This window comes from Lytechinus variegatus, chromosome 5 (genome assembly GCF_018143015.1).
Source record: "Lytechinus variegatus isolate NC3 chromosome 5, Lvar_3.0, whole genome shotgun sequence".
Lineage (NCBI taxonomy): Eukaryota > Metazoa > Echinodermata > Echinoidea > Temnopleuroida > Toxopneustidae > Lytechinus > Lytechinus variegatus.
The window spans coordinates 10,578,004-10,596,438 of record NC_054744.1 but is presented as its reverse complement, the minus strand read 5'-3'; the positions used below and the strand labels follow the sequence as shown (position 1 = coordinate 10,596,438).

The 18,435-nt window shown below is 35.6% G+C and overlaps 1 long non-coding RNA gene across 1 annotated transcript; it reads right to left on the bottom strand.

The window, feature by feature from the left end:
- Positions 1-6,115: 6,115 nt before the first annotated feature.
- On the bottom strand, positions 6,116-17,410 carry LOC121415271. The gene is made up of 4 exons (XR_005969979.1): positions 17,358-17,410; positions 10,356-10,522; positions 8,058-8,228; positions 6,116-7,085 (listed from the first exon to the last, which is right to left on the bottom strand). It is a non-coding gene; the product is annotated as an uncharacterized LOC121415271 (long non-coding RNA).
- Between the last annotated feature and the right edge of the window lie 1,025 nt (positions 17,411-18,435).

Below are 18,435 nucleotides of genomic sequence, written 5' to 3'. Positions count from 1 at the left end.
AAGTGTGCTCCCTCGGGACAAGCCTATGTTGAGGTCCTAACTTATTAGATCTATCTTTCATTGTCGGTGCCTCGCCTGATCACTCAGAGTTCATGGATGCATGATGGATACAGTATGCAAGCAAACATTTGGTTCTTGTATGATGGTGAATGAATAAATTAGCTTGACAGGGGGGAAAATAAATCTTGTCCCCTTTTGGTTTCTATTTTGATCAAAATGCAGTTCATAGAAATGCAATTGCATCATGTACAGAAAAGAGTATATTTATTTGCAATACATTTGTAGTATATTCCATTTGCTCTTTGAAAAGAAAAGCCCCCCTAAAAAAAAAACCAAGCCAATGAACATTTTGTTAATGTGATGATATAAATTGAATTGTTTTAAAAATATGAAAATGGTAATATTACTCAAAAGTATTAATAAAATTGAAAATTGGAACACTGTTGTCAGTCATGGAAAGTTAATGTTGAAAGGATGTGAAATGATCGACAATGGGCAGATGCAGGGAGCTTTTCATTACAAATTTGTGATTATCACTAATTTGCTCTAAGCCATCAGATGGATTTGTTGGTGAAAAACACCAACAACAATTTTCATGAAATGCTTCCCTGTATGGATAGTACAGGGAGGTATACAAAGAGAGCACAATCAGTGGATTAAACTGCCATTTGTGTGGAAGGGGGGGGGGGAGATAGTTGTAAGGAAGGGAGCAGATTATAAAGAGATGTGAGGTTTTAGTTTTGTCCAAGGGTGAATGAAAAGACTTCTGGCAAGGAAGAGGAATAATTAGGGAGATGGGGGGTGAACAGAAACTTTTGAGGCAAAAATTTAGATATAAGCCCCCCCCCCACATAAAAAAGAGAGTAACTGTTTCCCCATCAGTGCATTGTCTTGCATACTATTGGCTACACAACATATCATTGATAAAGCACTTTCATTGTGGTAAGTTGTACACCATGCACAACAGTATCCAGTGCCCTTCTCTGTACACTGAAAAATAGGTCTCTTGGTAGTGATGTCACATATTGTGTGATTTTGGCAAGGAGATCCCAGCTCAGATCAGGCTACTGGCCATTATGTGAGGGTCAGGGTTTGCCCCATTTAATCAAGAGGTCAGCTGCTACGGTATCCTGTATACTTGAGTGAATCTTCTAGGCTGCTGGTCCTTTTTTTTTTATATATTTTCTCTGAAAAAAATAAATTAATATATCCTTGAAAAATTGCTTGTCACTTGTGCTTATTTGTGCCCATAGTGTCTGTATACTTGCCTTCCCCCGTTTTATATTCATTCACCCCCCCACTTTTATATTTTGAGGGGGTAGGGTGCCATATCCCCAAGGGCCCTTTTGCATACAATTACTATGTAGTCATTTTGCCACCCAATGGTAACTAATATGTTAACATTGGATGTCAAAAGGACTCTAATTTAATTTTAATGCAACAGGGCCCTTGAGGATATGGCACCCCTACCCCCCTCAAAAAATAATGAATGCTGCACATCTTGTTGGGCACTAGAAATAGTTACATGCACAGGGTAGGTTTTGAGAGGGCGTTTAATCCATTTTAAAGGTAACTATAGTGTGTGTAATTATTCTAATGCCCAAGCAAAATGTGTATTTTTTTTATAAGATAGAGATATGGATCCTTATTTGATAAACCATCATTCCAACACCATGGCCGGTCATGGGTGTTTTTCCTTCATCCCATAGAAAAATAGTAATATTTTGTGATATGCGCTGTATTACAGACTATTATCATTAGTAGCACCAGTCATTAGTAATTTTTTCCTGTTGGCTAAAATATATGACTGGTCATGTGATTGATTTCAGCCAATCATCTGATCAGGATCCATATCACCATTTTACATTATCTTTTATGTACCTGGGGCCTGTATTCTGAAAATTGCGTCATCTGTACAACTCTGTTACCTTTGTGAGTTTTTTCCTTGTGAGTTGGTCATTATGTATAACATTTTTATACTTTTCCTTAAAATAATAGGTAATCACAATGTACTTCCCTTTTTTTCATATTGATTAAAGGCGAATATATGAAGCAGACATTTAAAAACTATGGCATTTAATATAGAAAAGGTAATGCAAAGATAACTTGATTTTCAGAATGCCGTCCAGGTTTAAGGTTGTACAATATGCAGAAGGTAAACTAAAATTAGAAGGCCTATGGACTGATTGTACTCTTCCAATTTCAAGACTGACTTTTTACGGGTGCATTTTTCATCATTTCCAATATTTATGAAGAAAAGCTCACATGAAGTTTTAATGTAGGCATTAATGGTGTGATTTGTCACTGAACATTTGGTAATTACTATCAATAAAAAGCAGGGGGTTTCATTTGTGTTTTCAATGACCATCACAATTTAGATAACCTTCTGCACTGTATAAGCCTTATTAATATTCATGCCGGCAGATATTTTTCAAATGGTTATTTTGTGGGTAATCAAATCGTAATAGTAATGATTGGTGAAATGCAAATTCACAACATTTTCAGCTTATAGATTAATTTCAAGAATGTCATTTCAACATTGAAAAATATTTTTCTTCATATCTTAGAAGAATGAACTTTACAGAGTGAAAATATTTTTATTGTATACATTTTGAGTTTGATGTATTCTTAAATTACATGAGCAGTATTTTCATGCAATGTGCTCTATATTTTGTACACATTCAATTTATATCTATGAATAATCATCAATGCATTAATTAAAGAAATGTAATACATAAAGAATTTATGGAATTTACAAAGAAAGTAAAAATTACTTCACTTTGGCTGTGCTCAAACGTTATACTTGTAATTTGGACAAATTTAGTAAATGTTTCTAACATCTATCAGAAGATTATTTGGATCTTAGCATATTTGAAAGTTTGTTTAATTCTTTTGCTTAAGTCGAGTGATTTTTAAATCGGGTTAAATCATGTGAAGATGCATTTCACCAAGTTCACTCTTTTTTCAAAGGTTTTTTAATCGTTGGGTAGATAAAGGGGCTTTCACAATTAGTCATTGAACCATTCGCAAGAATTAATATCGTTTGCAAAGTATACTGTAATCAAATGGTCGCAGAACCAAGTGTGCAAGTCCCTTCAGAGGCAGATCATCATCTTCCTTGCTCATGTGCAAAGAAGATCAGCAGAAAGAGGGAGATAGAAATGAGAGAAGGGAAGAGAGGCAAAAGAGAGGGAGGGAGAGAGAGACAACAGAAGAAAGAGGGAGGGGGGAATCGAGGAACAGACTTTATATGGAAACGTTACACAAGGACAAGGAGCCAAAAGGAGATGCAACCAGAGGCAGCGACTTCATGGAGGGGGGGGGGGGGGGGGGGGGGGGAGATGACACACTCCCATGGTATGCTGAACAAAATTTGAAAACCAAAGAGGAGTTAGCATCCCCCCGTCCCGTTTGATCACTTCCTATGGTTGTGACACAATTCATTTAATGATACACAGTAAAAGAAACAGCACGTAGTTTAAGCCCGTCATTCTAACAACAATTTTTTTTTATATTGTTTAGACTTTTTAAACAACTTGTTTAAATAAGTTTGACAGTAGTTGTTAAAGTGACGGGCTTAAACAACGTGCTTAAAATTTTAAACAGTGTTTTTACATGCAGTGTAAATCGTCCAGGCAGACTAAAAAAATTTTCAAAAATGTAGCCAAAATTTCATTTACAAAACGATGGAAATCACACAGTGAAATATTTTTACTTTCTAAATTCTATGCATATTTACTGAGTAGAACTTATGTCTGACGACCTTAAAGTGAGTATTAGTTGGTAATTATGAGACCAGAGGAACAAGTAATGAAGGCAACTTTATTGGACGAATTCATTAAGAGCAAATTCCAGGAAAATGTCCATATATTTATGTCCGTAACAAAGCGGTCAAAGTAAAATGTTTGCATTATCACAGAGTCTCATTTTGTATCTGAATGTGCATCCGAGAAGGGGGGAGGGGGTAAATGGCCTACACAATTTTCTACACTTCTGCTCCTAATTTGTGAACAAATAATCATGTAAAAACTGCAAGGCAACTGAAGATGATTATTGTCTACATAAAACAATGTAAAAAAGGAAACACAACCAAACCACAAAAATATCAGTCCAAGAAGGCAATCATTGTCCATTCTTAACATAATCACTATCAGAAAAGAAATAAAACATTACAATCTATGTCCATTCATACAGTATATGAATGAATGGATTTATGAATGAGATTCGATGGATGGGTGGATGAATGGGTGGATAGTTTAGTGAATGAATGAATGGATGGATGGTTAGTTGAGTGAATGGATGGATGGATAGTTGAGTGAATGAATGAATGGATGGATGGATAGTTGAGTGAATGAATGAATGGATGGATAGATGGATGGATAGTTGAGTGAATGATTGGATGGATGGATAGTTGAGTGAATGGATGGATGGATAGTTGAGTGAATGAATGAATGGATGGATAGTTGAGTGAATAGATAGTTGAGTGAATGAATGGATGGACGGATAGTTGAGTGAATAGATGGATGGATAGTTGAGTGAATGGGTGGATGGATGGATAGTTGAGTGAATGGATAATTGAGTGAATAGATGGATGGATAGTTGAGTGAATAGATGGATGGATAGTTGAGTGAGCGAATTAATGGATGGATGGACAGTTGAGTGAATGAATGATTGGATGGAGGGATGGATAGTTGAGTGAATGAATGATTGGATGGGTGGATAGTTGAGTGAATGAATGGATGGATGGATAGTTGAGTGAATGAATGGATGGATGGATAGTTGAGTGAATGAATGGATGGATGGATAGTTGAGTGAGTGAATGAATGGATGGATAGTTGAGTGAATGAATGATTGGATGGGTGGGTAGTTGAGTGAATGAATGGATAGATGGATATTTGAGTGAATGAATGAATGGATGGTTGTATAAATGAATTAACGATTCAATAAAAGGATGGATGGATGAATGGATAGATAATTAATCATAATAAACAAACAAAAAAGAAGGAAAATCACAACAAAGTCTTGGATATTATAAAAAAATAGAACACTCAGAGGTATAACAATTCTTAAAAGTTTACATAACAAATGGAAGACCCTGGAATTCTTGCCTGCATTACGAAATTCCATTTAGCAATAGTGTTGACTTTGTGACAATGATAATTAGATCCGGCCCGTAGTATATTTTTAAACATCTTGATCTTGGATCTTAAACTTTGGTTCAGTTTTTGAAATTGATTCCAGCTTACTGAACTCCAATTACCTTGATCTACTAACATGATGTTACACTATCTATAGATTGTACTTAATTTTTATGGAGTGGAGACTTAATCTTTCAAAATGATCTTGAAAAATCAAAATCTAACAAGGCTTGTTAACATGGTCAAAGTTCATTGACCCTGCTGATGGTAAACTTTGACAATTTGACCTGAAGGCTGAAGCTCATGCCAAATGACACCTTATCATCCATATATCGAAGTTTCATGAAACACGTCCATGTATTTTTTCAATTCATGAAGACAGTTAAAAAATTAACCCTTTTCAATGTTGTCGGCAAGCCGTCAGAAAAGTGGCGCCTTGTTTTTACTATGCAGGCGAGACTCTAGATAATGGGGCGTACGTGTACATTTTGATTTGCGCCAAAGTAAGGGCATGACTGCAATGAATGAATATTGGTAGCCGTATGTGTTTCATAAAGCTGTTCGTAAGTTAAGAGCGACTTTAAAAACGATTGGTGATCCTTTCTTGTGGTAAACGGTATATTCATTGGCGGTGGTTTAGCGGGTAAGAAAGGATCACCAGTCGTGATTTCAGTCGCTAACTTACGGACAGCTTTATGAAACGGCCCCCTGGGCTCTGTCTGACAAAGAGTAACGATCGATCCATTCAACCAAATCTTTGGAAAGCCAGCAACGTCATTATCTAAAATACATGTTTATTCAAAATATTTTCTATATATGATGTATATTCATACATTCATAGTTTTCTTGAAAATTCATTTTGCTTCTTTTTGTTTTCACAGGACATTGTGCAAATTTCCTAAAGAAAAATATATGATATTGATGGATTTCCATATTCTTATGGTTGATTGGATCAATCGTAATTCTTTATAAGACGGGTCCCAGATGTCAATGATGTCATAATCCTACAAGGGTTGCAATAACATCCATTTCAAATTTTTTCAATAATTGACATTATAATTGCTTACAAACCACTTTTAGTATCAATGCTCCAGTCAATTTCATTAAAAATGGACTTGCAAGTATGTTTCCTGACTCATCATTATTACATCGATCACTGGCATCTGGATTCATTCGTTGCAGTCATGCCTTACTTTGGTGCAAATCAAAATTAACATCAATGCAAATAATATACCTATTGATTATCCAAACGTGAAGACATAGCACGTAGATGTGATAGCAAATAATTTTTGAGAAGATATTCTTTCCAGCCATATATAATGATCATGCGTTCATGACGGGCAGTGTATACATAGGTATATACTGAAAATGTAGCCATTGCTTTTGCTATAGGCTTTTGATTCCGTATACATAACAATGAGCAACAAATGCTTTTGCTAGTAAGCTCAAGCAATTGCTAACTGCCTGGTAGCATTTTGCTTGACGATTGATCTATGGCTAAGACGCGTGTGCATAAAGCGAAGATTTTGCTTGTGCATTTAAAGACGTACAGCATCGGGTGACAAACTTTTAAACCATCTAACCCTGTATCGGAAAGGTAGATTCGTCGATCGATGTCCATCATTATCCACATCGTTCTCATGGTAAAACTGGATCCTCTCAAGAAGAAAATCAAATCTGGCGGTCAACAATGTCGTCAGATCTCACCTCACCGAAATAACACTCATGCGAATGCTTTCCAAGCAACATTCTCCTATCCACCTGAACCGCCATCTCCTCCTGATGAAAATCTGTTCCATTATTCGCTGTCAAGGCCGCATGGATAGTGATGTGTAACCCGGGGCCTTTACAACTTCCATCCAGTCGTTGGCTCTGAAGCATTATAGGCAGCCAACGATCGTAATCAACGAGGTATAATTCTTTGTCAACATCAGGTCAATTCTTGCGCTGATGGAAAAAAAACAGAAAACATTATTAGACATACATGTTTTGTTTGTCTTATATGTCATCAAACATGCCCAACAACGGGCAAAGTAACAAAACTTTCAGAGCCCGTTCCATAAAGAGTAACATGATGTATGGCAGATTATCCATTCTGAAGAACATGTTTATTTAAGCGTATTCAACTTAATGCCTAAAGGGAATTTTCAGGAAACCAGCTTAATGAACTTAAGCTCAATATTACAATTAGTAGTGGTTAGCTATTTGTTAAGTAATGCCGAAAAGCACCAAAATATTTGAGAACAGGCTAGAAAATTGTTTCAATTATTCTTGAATTGTAAATTTTGGATCTACCTTAGATGTGGACTTGTACGTGCAGCTTCAGTGTAAACATCACTGCAACCTTTGATTAAGCTCCCTCTCGTGAAAACAATGCCAGCAAAATCAACCATTCTGTAGTCTTGCTTGTTCGGACCCTTGATCAACATTGAATAATCTTCATAAAGTTTCCAAAAATATACTGTATCACCTCGCATCAAAATTAAATGGTAACCTTTCATTATGTTATTTTTTATTATAATGCAACTACCATGGTAACAGGGCTAGCCATATCAGCAGCCAATCACAATAAAGTCTTCAATGGTCATTACAATAATGGCAAATAAACCATGGTTGCTTGACTGATTCTGAAACGGATTTCTATTCTATCATCATCCAAATCATCTTCCTCATCATCATCCTCAACGTAAACTTTAAATGATCATCACTATCATTATCATCATCACTATGATCAATATCATCGTCATCATCACCAGTACCACCACCATCAACATCATCGTCATCATCATCTTAATCATCCTCACCATCACCATCTTCATCATCATACTCATCACCATCATCCTCATCATCCTCTTCATCATCCTCTTCATTATCGTTATTATCATTATTATCATGTCAATTTTTACATTACTTCCTTACCTAATGAATGACGCCTCGATGTCGAGGATGATGAGATCGTCTCGTGTGACTGTGCCCTCTAACGAATACTATAAAGATAAATCTGGGACAGTTAGGAACGTCTCCAGAACTGTACAGCAGATCTCCTAAGCTACAGCGTGGTTGTACTTGGAACTACTGCTTCTTAATTTTCTTTGAAAAAAAGAAAGAAAACTATTATTAGTCAGGCAGCATAATGATTTACCCTCTACTTCGACAAATTGGCTAAGTCTAATTTTCACTTTTTCGCTGGCGTAAATCCGGTCCGAGCAGCTGGGGGATGAAAGCAATTGACCTGAAAATTCACAATTTTAGAGACACCCCACACCAAGGGTTATGTATACAGGGTATATAACCGTGTACATAATACCAAGGAGGTTTCAAATGAGATGGAGTAACAGCAAATAAAATCTCTTTGAACAAGGTTAAAAGCCGCCAGCAGAAAGTATGTAAGGCATGCACTTTGATTGAACATCTCGTGCAATGGTGTAGACAAATGATTCCGCATGACTCCGCAGCTATAGGTCATACATAAAGGAAATGTGATTTTGTGAAGATCATTACTTTTTCGCCGCATCTTGGTCTGGTTAAGGGCAATTCCAAGCAAAAGTGGACATTTTCCAAAAATTGTATTGGCTCTATTTCAAATCTGGATCAAATTTCTATCAAAACTCATATGGAATTTCCTAAATACAAAAGGGGAGCATAATTAGCCACAATTTTTTTTCTTACGCATCTCCTCATAGGAGAATCGGAACCATACAAGAAATTCTATACATGGGACTACATATATATATATATATATTACTTAATTTCAATTAAACAGAAAAGTATTGCTTGTTTTGTGAAATTTTCTTTTGGATAATTTGAAGGTTATCATTTTACATCATATCAAACAAAAATTCTTAAACATAAGTTAATTCTATGATATTTTATGAGTGGATATTTCTCATGTCACTCCGTTACCAGGAATGGTTTAACGTTTAAAGTCGTCATTAATGAAATAATTCACCAATTTTTCAATGCAATGCAGCATAATACAGCCAGAACAACATAAAACCCAATCAACAAATCAAAATTATGATAGCAATTCAAGATTCACAGAGTTTGAGGAATATGTTTTCAATTATTCTTGAATTGTAAATTTTGGATCTACCTTAGATGTGGACTTATCCGTTACAGCTTCAGTGTAAACATCACTGCAACCTTTGATTAAGCTCCTCTCATGTAAACAATGCCAACAAAATGAACCATTCTGTAGTCATGCTTGTTCGGACCCCTTGATCAACATTGAATCTGGCGCGGATCCAGGGGGGGGGGGGTGCACAGGGGGCACGTGCCCACCTCCCCATTTAAGAAGTAAAATTCAACATTTGTAATGTAAAAATGCCATGAAAAAGATGTGCCACATCTCTTTTGAAATTGAAGAGTTTTTTTTTTGCTTGTCAATTTTTTGGGGGATACGAAATATTCTTTATTTGTCGTTTAAAATTTTTTTGTTTTTGGGGGGTATGGGCTTGTCAAAATTTTCCTCTAAAAAATTACCCCCTTTGGAAAATCCTGGATCCGCCCCTGCATTGAATAATCTTTAAAAAGTTTCCAAAAGTATACTGCATGATCTGACCTTTTATTATGCTAACCTTTTTTTTATTATATTGCAACTACCATGGTAACAGGGCTCATCCGATCAGCAGCCAATCACAATAAAGTCTTTCATGGTAATTGCAATACTGGCAAAGAAACCATGGTTATTTGAAAAAAAATATGAAATGGGATCCTGTTCTACCGTTATCATCCTCCTCCTCCTCATCATTAACTTCATATTATCATCATCGTCATCATCAATATCATCATCTTCCTCCTCCTCACCATCATCACCAGCATTACCATCATCATCCTCATCATCCTCCTCATCCTCATCATTATCATCATCACCATCATCATCATCATCACCATCATCATTATCATCAACATCATGATGTAACTTTTTAACCTTTTCAGGACCTTGATGTAAAACAGTGTTTTTATACTGATCTTGTGTTTTTCCTGAATAAATATATTTCAATAAAAAAATAAATAAGTAAATAAATGAATAAAGCACCATCATTATTATCATCAACATCATCGCCATCATTATAATTAACATCATCACCATCATCACCATCATCATTATCATCAACATCATCACCATCATTATAATCAACACCATCACCATCATAATCACCATCATCATCATCATCATCATCATCATCATCATTATTATTGATATCATTTCCTTACCTGATGGATGACGCCTCGATGTCGAGGATGGTGAGATCGTCTACTGTGTATCCTCTGATGAATATATAAAGACCAATCTTTGATAGGTATGGACATCTACAGGTGTAACAGATTCTACAGCTATACAGCCTGGTTGTACTTGGAACAACAGCTGCTTCAGAGATTCCCTTGACAAAAAAATATATATATAATTTATTGCTTCAGCCTTTTCGCTAATGCGACAAATATGGGTTGCAAAAGCAACCGGTAGATTTGCACAATTTATTTGGAATGCATGTTTCGATTGTACTTTCAAATATATATTCTTCATATAAACGAGTAGGAAAGAAATAAACACACTCTTGTGAAACTTCCTTAAAAGTTTAAACATTGTTTTGAAAGTTTGAACAACTTGATTAATAGTTTGAACAATAGTATTTGTTAAAGTGACAGGCTTTAATTTTTATAAACAGTGTTTTTACAATGTTCATAATTTGTCAAGCGAGCGAAGTTAGTAACTTTAAAGAGAAATTCCAGTAGTTGCAGTAAACGCTGATTTCATGAGAAAGTCTGTGCAAACCAGGCTTAATTGTCAGAATATCTTCGAGGATCTAGATCTGGTACAGTTACATAAACTGAACTTTGTGAAATGTTGAAATCTACGCTGAAAAACGTTCACACTGAAGATCACCAACACAGATAGGCACACGTGGGACAGTGTATTATTATTGCTGGAATAAAGATCCGACGGAAGTGACCGAATCCGCGCTCATTTTGCTGATTTCTCAGCAATTACACAATTTCTTCCAGAATCCTTTGGCACATATTTTTTATTCATACAAACAGACACTTGGGTGGTCATTATCAGTGGCGTACCGTGGGTCACGGCATTGGGGGGGGGGCACCAGCAAAAATTTTGAGTCACTTCGTGAGCGCGCGAAGCGCGCCCAGTTGCCAGGTATACTGACCTAACAGAGACATTTTAAGGACAGGGCCATTAAACGGATATTCAGACCTAAATAGGGACATTATAATCAGTCTTTTGTAACCATGATACCTACCTGTCTCGCTAAATAATGCGAGCGCGAAGCGCGAGCTGAAATTTTTTTAAATATTGACTCTCCAAACAGGAAGATTTTAAGGACTATATTTTAGGAATCCATTAAGAGTATACACATCTCACCATAGTCATCTAATGCGATTGCCCATAAGCGCTTGCTTATTTTGTTAGAATTACATCTAAACATGCACATAAAGCACTTGTAATCATGATTAACATACCCATCTCACTAATCAAATCTTGCGAGCGCGAAGCGCGAGCTGAAAATTTAGGAAATTCAGACCTGAAGGGGGGCATTTTAAGGCTTATTTGTAGGAATTCACGAAGACCATACGTAGTTCACTAACCAAATGATGCGAGTGCGAAGCGCGAGCTGAAAATTTTTGATATTCAGATCAGAAAAGGGGACATTTTAAGGACTGATTCTACGAATTCATGGAGAGCAGACATATTACACAATGCCACTACTGCGAACGTAAGCACGGACAGGAAATGATTTATATTAAGACCTTAAATGGGGCCATCACTTTTAAGTAGTCATGAAAAAGAAGCACACTATTGTACATAAAACAATAATAACTCGAAGTGCGAGGAAATACATTTGGCAGTTTGTTGTATATTGACTTGAAAACGGGAGGTTTTATAGTATAACAGGATTATATATCTCGGTAAACAGACAATGCGAGCACCAGGAACAATGAAGACATAGGCCCTATGCAAATTATGTTTCATAAAGTTATGAAAAGAATTGTTTATTATGTAATATAACATAATTATGATATAATATAACATTATAATGAACAATAATGTCTTCTTTTCCACTACGTTTCTTTCCCTTTCACCCTCTTTTTCTCCTTTTCCCCGTTTTTTTTTTTTTGGTCAGCCGATTGGGGGGGGGGGGCACGTGCCCCCCATGCCCCCCGTAGTTACGCCACTGGTCATTATATTAGATTCTGTAAAAATTCATTTTGAGATCAATACCAATACTGGAATTTATCTTTAATTTGGTGAAGTTCAGCAAAATGCAACATCAATAGACAAATGACCTACCAATGTAAAGCTTAGAATCTCCTCTTTCATCTTAAATTATTCCTCATTCACGCATGAGTGAGCAAAAACAATTTGAAGAAAGGATACCAAAAACTCATTTGGCGGGCGGGGGGGGGGGGAATCTGAATTTCAAAAAGAAAATCACATGCCTAAAAGGTCTAATATCTGCTCTTTTATTTGATACCTTAATCACAAAAAATGGTCAAGAAGTAAAAATGTCATGTTCCCTCGAACCAATGCTTGTATTTCCATAATTTCCTTCAATAAACGCGTTTTCACCGGTTTCCCACAGGAGCCATCGCATGGTAAACAAAAGACTTAATGCATGGCTGATCGTCAACAAAACGGAGTGTCGAGTGAGTCTAGCTCTGGAGGCTATCCTGTAAAACCTCTTCATTTTATGAAATTATTGAACTTCAAGCCTTCTCTCAAATAACCATGACTTTGTTATTTCTTGACCATTTTCTATAATTGAGGTATCAAATTAAAGAGAAGATATTGAACTTTTTAACAATGTGGTTTTCTTTTTGAAACCCAGATACAGTCCGCCAAATGACTTTTTGGTATCCCCTCTTCAAATTGTTTTTGCTCACTCTTGCGTGAATGAGAAATAATCTAAGTAATTTCAGATGAAAGAGAAGACAAAGCTCTACAATGGTATGTCATTTGTCTATTGTATTTGTGCTAAGTTTTGATAAATCATCGCTTAATCTCGGTTTCGTTTTTTCTGAGACGCACTGTATAGCGCTTTATCAATCTACGACTGTTCAAAGCGCTTTATCAATCTACGACTGTTCAAAGCGCTTCACAATTATTACTCGGTCACATGATTCAACTTAACGTGTGCCCGTTTTCTTCCAAATTTCTTTACTAAATTTACATTCATAAAAAAGTGTACAATATCTTCCAACCCCTATTACAAAATGAACAGGTTTTCATTTAAACAATCTTCATCTTTTATGTTTTTTTTCAGAAATAATATTCGATTCGATATCTTATACTGAAAATATCTTAAACCATTAACTGATGTAAAACGAAATATCATGATATGGTATTTTCATTTTTTATATTATCAGGAAGGACATCTAAATATCCATCCCATTTTGTACATATTAAAGGAACACTTTTGTTTTTCCAAGCAAAGTTTTATAGTTATATTGACATCCTCTACGGTCATGAACTAACATTTTAACATGTGAAAGTATCAAAGGATTCTCTTTATTTTTTCACAAGTTTCCACATTTACTCGATATCGACACTTTATTGTCTTATAGAAAAATGCGACGAATAATTTACTTTAAAACAAAACTTTTGTTCACACTCATCATGAGTAAGTAAATTTCCTTTGTCATCAATCAATTAGTCGTTGATAAATCTAAACCATTTTATACCACGATTGAAAAAATACAGACTTATTCCCTATTTGAATAGCACTGTTCCTCCACAAAGGATAAGTAAGCCGATTATTTTCCCCCGCTTGAATTCACAAAAAACATAGCATAAAATACGTCTTTCCAAAATGCATTACAACAACTTCATGAGATAATGACAGAATATATTCATCCCCAAATTCTAATACAAAAAGTTAAGTTAAAAATGACTTCATCAGAATGATGAAAGACGTCCTCACATTTTCCTAAAATCACTCTCCGAATCCATGTTAAGCTTTAATGACATATTAAAAAATCAATGTCAGGCATCTTAAGACCCCCTTCTTCATAAGCACCAACAACCAGTTTTCTACTTATCTTGTCTGGCTTGTTCTTCCATATGAAATTAAAGAAATTTACTTTTAGGACTTTCACTAACTTAGTAGAAAGAGATGGAATTGACATAAAAAATGATTAAATTGTGGCAGTAATACTGACTTCACAACCGCAATTCTACCCAGAACAGTGATATTTCGTTTAATCCATGTTAAGCCTTTATGTTTATTATTATTATGTATGGAAACCGGTCCTATATTCATCATATATTTCGTATATAAAAAAAAGTTTACACTTTGAAAAAGCCCCGGGAATTGTAAAATATACAACATGTGGGTATTTTTTTTTCGCATATATTCTTGGATTTGGAACTCATCTATCCAATGAAAGTAAAAGTTTTGACAGAATGTTACACTTGAGTGAGCACTGTCCATCTTTGTAAAGCTCGCAGAAGTCTGTTTGCGCAGAAATGCTCGATTTCACGCTGTCTCAATGTGAAAGGGCGAACTTACCCTGAGTAACATTTCTCAAACATTTCCCATTGTACTTTTTATGAATTGTAATAAATAGATACATTCAAGCATTTTGTAACAATTTTGCCCCCAAAATTGAAATTCAAACATTTTACCCTTGTTGTGCCAGCTGGATCTGCATAACTAAGTCTGAACAAAAGTTTATATCAGACATCTCCAGCATTTTTTCACATAGTTTTTTATCATTTAAAGTGGGTTTACATTTCATTTTTTATTTAATACTTGTTTCTCCACACCTTTTCCAAGCTTGACAATGATTAACAAAATGAAAATCAAGCCTATGCCATTTCGTGTAAATCACAGCTCAGTGTAAGGGAAATATCATCACGATGGCCTCGGTATGTGGGGGCGTGAGGTGAGGCACAATGCACGCTTTGAAGTGTTTTGGGCAAGGAAACAAGTTAAAAAGGTAAAAGTTATCTTCAAACCAATTTTACTAGCTAAATTCAACGTGTTATTCATGATAAGGTCTACTTTCATGCAAGAGAATAGGCCTACTAAAGAGTCAGTGGGTAACGAAGTAAGTTCCCTCATTTGCATGCCAAGAGGATATGCTAAATTTTGTGTTTTTGTGAAATAAAGCGAAAGTAAAAGGTCTCATAGTTTTTTTTATTTATCTGATTTTAATTGATTTTTTTTTATTAAATCGACTTGCTAAATCCTTCTCGGTCCGTTTCTAAAACCTACAATTAGTTTGACATCAACATAAATACCATAATTAAGTTTTGATATTTAAAAGTTTTCTTCATTTTTCACAAAACTGCACAACCCAGTGACGCAAATGAGAGAATGATGTCCTGATAAGCCAGTTTGTGATTTCTCATTAGGATAAGCACTATCATTTCAAATGTAGATGTTGCGTAAGCTTTACCGGTAGAGTATTCAAATTCTAAGAACAAAAGGCATTGTATATACCAGGTGACTAGAATAGTACATCAGGGATAAAGTTTGGAAATCTGTTTTATTGTCTGCCTTTGGCACATTTGACTATTAGACTACTGTCAAATACCAGTGATTCCAAACGCTCTATCTATTACTCTTAAGCTTGGATGTGATAAAATGAATATTTTGAAAGAAATACATGAATAATCATCAAATCATAAATGCCTATGTCAGTGAATTTGAAAGCCACTTTCATGGTTTATCTCAAATGACCCTTTTTCTGCTCGTGCGCAGTTTACAATCGTGAACAGGCTTACTGTTTCCATATTTGTTTTTATTTTTTTTGAGTTATAGGCAATTTCATTTTTTCTACAAAGATAAGGGTAATAAGGACCAACTTGACTGAACTATAAAACAATTGTAATTCCACATGTTCAGGGTAAAATTTATCCCTTTTTCACATGAAAATTAGAAAATGAGAATATTTCATGTTTCACATGGTACGGAAATAGTGAGTGGGTGGTGTCATCAGTCCCCTCATTTGCATACCGACCAGGATTGTCTTTTTGATTAAGCAAAATTTTTAGAATTTCATAATGTCTTTACTTCTTTTGATATTTTTTAGTGTTGTGCTATTTTTCTCCGAGTCATTTCAATAAAATCAACACACCAAGTTTTGAAGGGGCAAAGGCATGTTGTGAATGTGTGTAGTAGAATCTGATGGCAATACCATAAATCAAGCATTTATCCACTAGATCAACAGAAGAGAAATTAAGCAAAAATAATTGTTCAAACATCGCAAACCTTATTTCAGCACACAGCAGATGTTACTATAACTGAGGACAACTTAATATCTCTAATATAGGTCCATGGTAAACACGTGTCATGATGTCTTTGAGCCATTTAAAAAGGTTCCTAATAGGTTCTTGACAGTGTGGACATTTAGATTATTATTTTTCTCACCTCATTGGTTACCATTATACTAACTAATGTTTGAAGTCAATTCCTGAAGTTTCCATCCTTTCCTCATATTCATACATAAGGTTACATAATGTTCAGTCCTGGACCATGCAAAAGCTCACAATCATAATTATGGTCATTTTACGTTTTTGTACACGGTTTTGGAAAAAAAAAGTGGGTGGGGGGCTGAAGCCCCCAGCTCCCTCCCCCCCGCAGCCGCAGCCCCTGGTGCAGAATAAGCCAGTTCGTAGTTCCACTCTGCGCATGATCTGAAGATTCTGCGCATGATCAGAGGAAGGTCATTTGTACTAAAATGACATGGTGGTTTAAAATGTAATGAGATAAGCACCAACTTGGATGTCTCAATTATTCATATATTCTTTTGAATGGTCGTTTTCATTTACATCCACAAAAAACAACAATGCTTCCACGAACGACTGGTATTTCACAGTTTGTCAAGTACATTGTACAACATGCTATATATGCATTCAAAGTAGAAATGCAACAAATACCTTCATAGATTATTAATTGATGCGCTATTCTAGTCACCTGGTCTATTCAATTTCTTCATCCTGCTATGTAAGGCAAGCTTACGTAATATCTTGCTTTGAAATCTGCTTATCATGATGAAAGAAATGAAAGGTCATTTGACCAAAATTGCCCATGAAGTAACAACGAACTGGTCTATTGCACCTACCGTTCCCGGCAAAATTCCGCGAGGTCAAGTCAATCTTGACGTTCATATGCCATAATAATCAATATAGTGACTGTGTGCATTAACGGAAAGACAATGCATATTATCTTCATTCAGAAAACAAAATGACTTCCTTACCAATGGAAAGACAAGACAAGACATTATCTTCATCCAGGAAAAAAATGACCTCCCTACCAAACCTGGTAGCCTGTTAGCTTTCGAAACAAAAGTTTCTGTATGTGAGCATCAAATGAAAGTCTATGCCGAGATCCTTCATCGAAATCAACGTATCCACTGGATTTCGCAGTTCTCCAGGACTGGAGGAAATCAACAGAAGAAGAAGGTAATAAGCAGTAATTTAAGGAAACATCTGTAGAATATCCATTTATTTGAGAATTTAAGATCCTTCTCTAGAACGTTCTTGTTGTATTGCCATTTGTACGTTGGTGCGTTGCCGTAAAACAGCTTTCCGTCCACGTGCATACCAGCTATTCAAAATCTCCCGCTCATTGTTCGCTCGTTTTCCGCCTCGGTGCATTAAAGATCAACCAAAGGACATTCATCGCTTCCTTGGATCCATGGTGATCGTCTTCGTCAATGGTTCAATAAAATTGCCTGTTTCTTTTCTTTGATCATTGCCAAAGGGAAATTCACCCTAACAAAGAGTTGTAATGAATAAGAGGAGAATCCCCCCATAAAATATCAAAATCAGAAGCAAATAAGAAAATAATATGACACTTTAATATTACACCCTATTATTTCTCTTTCTGCTTTCTTTTTTATCTTTTCTTGGACGAGAAACTTAGTTGGAGGCATGCCAAGCATGTCAAATGTATTGCTGTAAGTGACCAAATTATTTCAAAACACCCCCTAAACGAGTTTTTCTCTGTGTGCAAAAATAACCCCCTAAACAGGGTTTTTTGCTGGCTTCATTTACACATTTTACACATTTTGCCCCTAAACAAGTTGTCGCCAGAATATGAACCCTAAACAAGTTCGGTCTACTTGCTAACAATCAGACTATTAGGTATTTCTATTAAACAATACTTGCGCTTATTATTATTCATTTCAATGATATGTATTCCATTTTTAATGTATTGATTTATTTTGATTTATATGTAAATGCATCACAATTCGGCTTGGCCGCCATGATGTATGAGTTTTATCAAATAAACCATTTATCTATCTATCTATCTATCTACATGTATCTATAAGC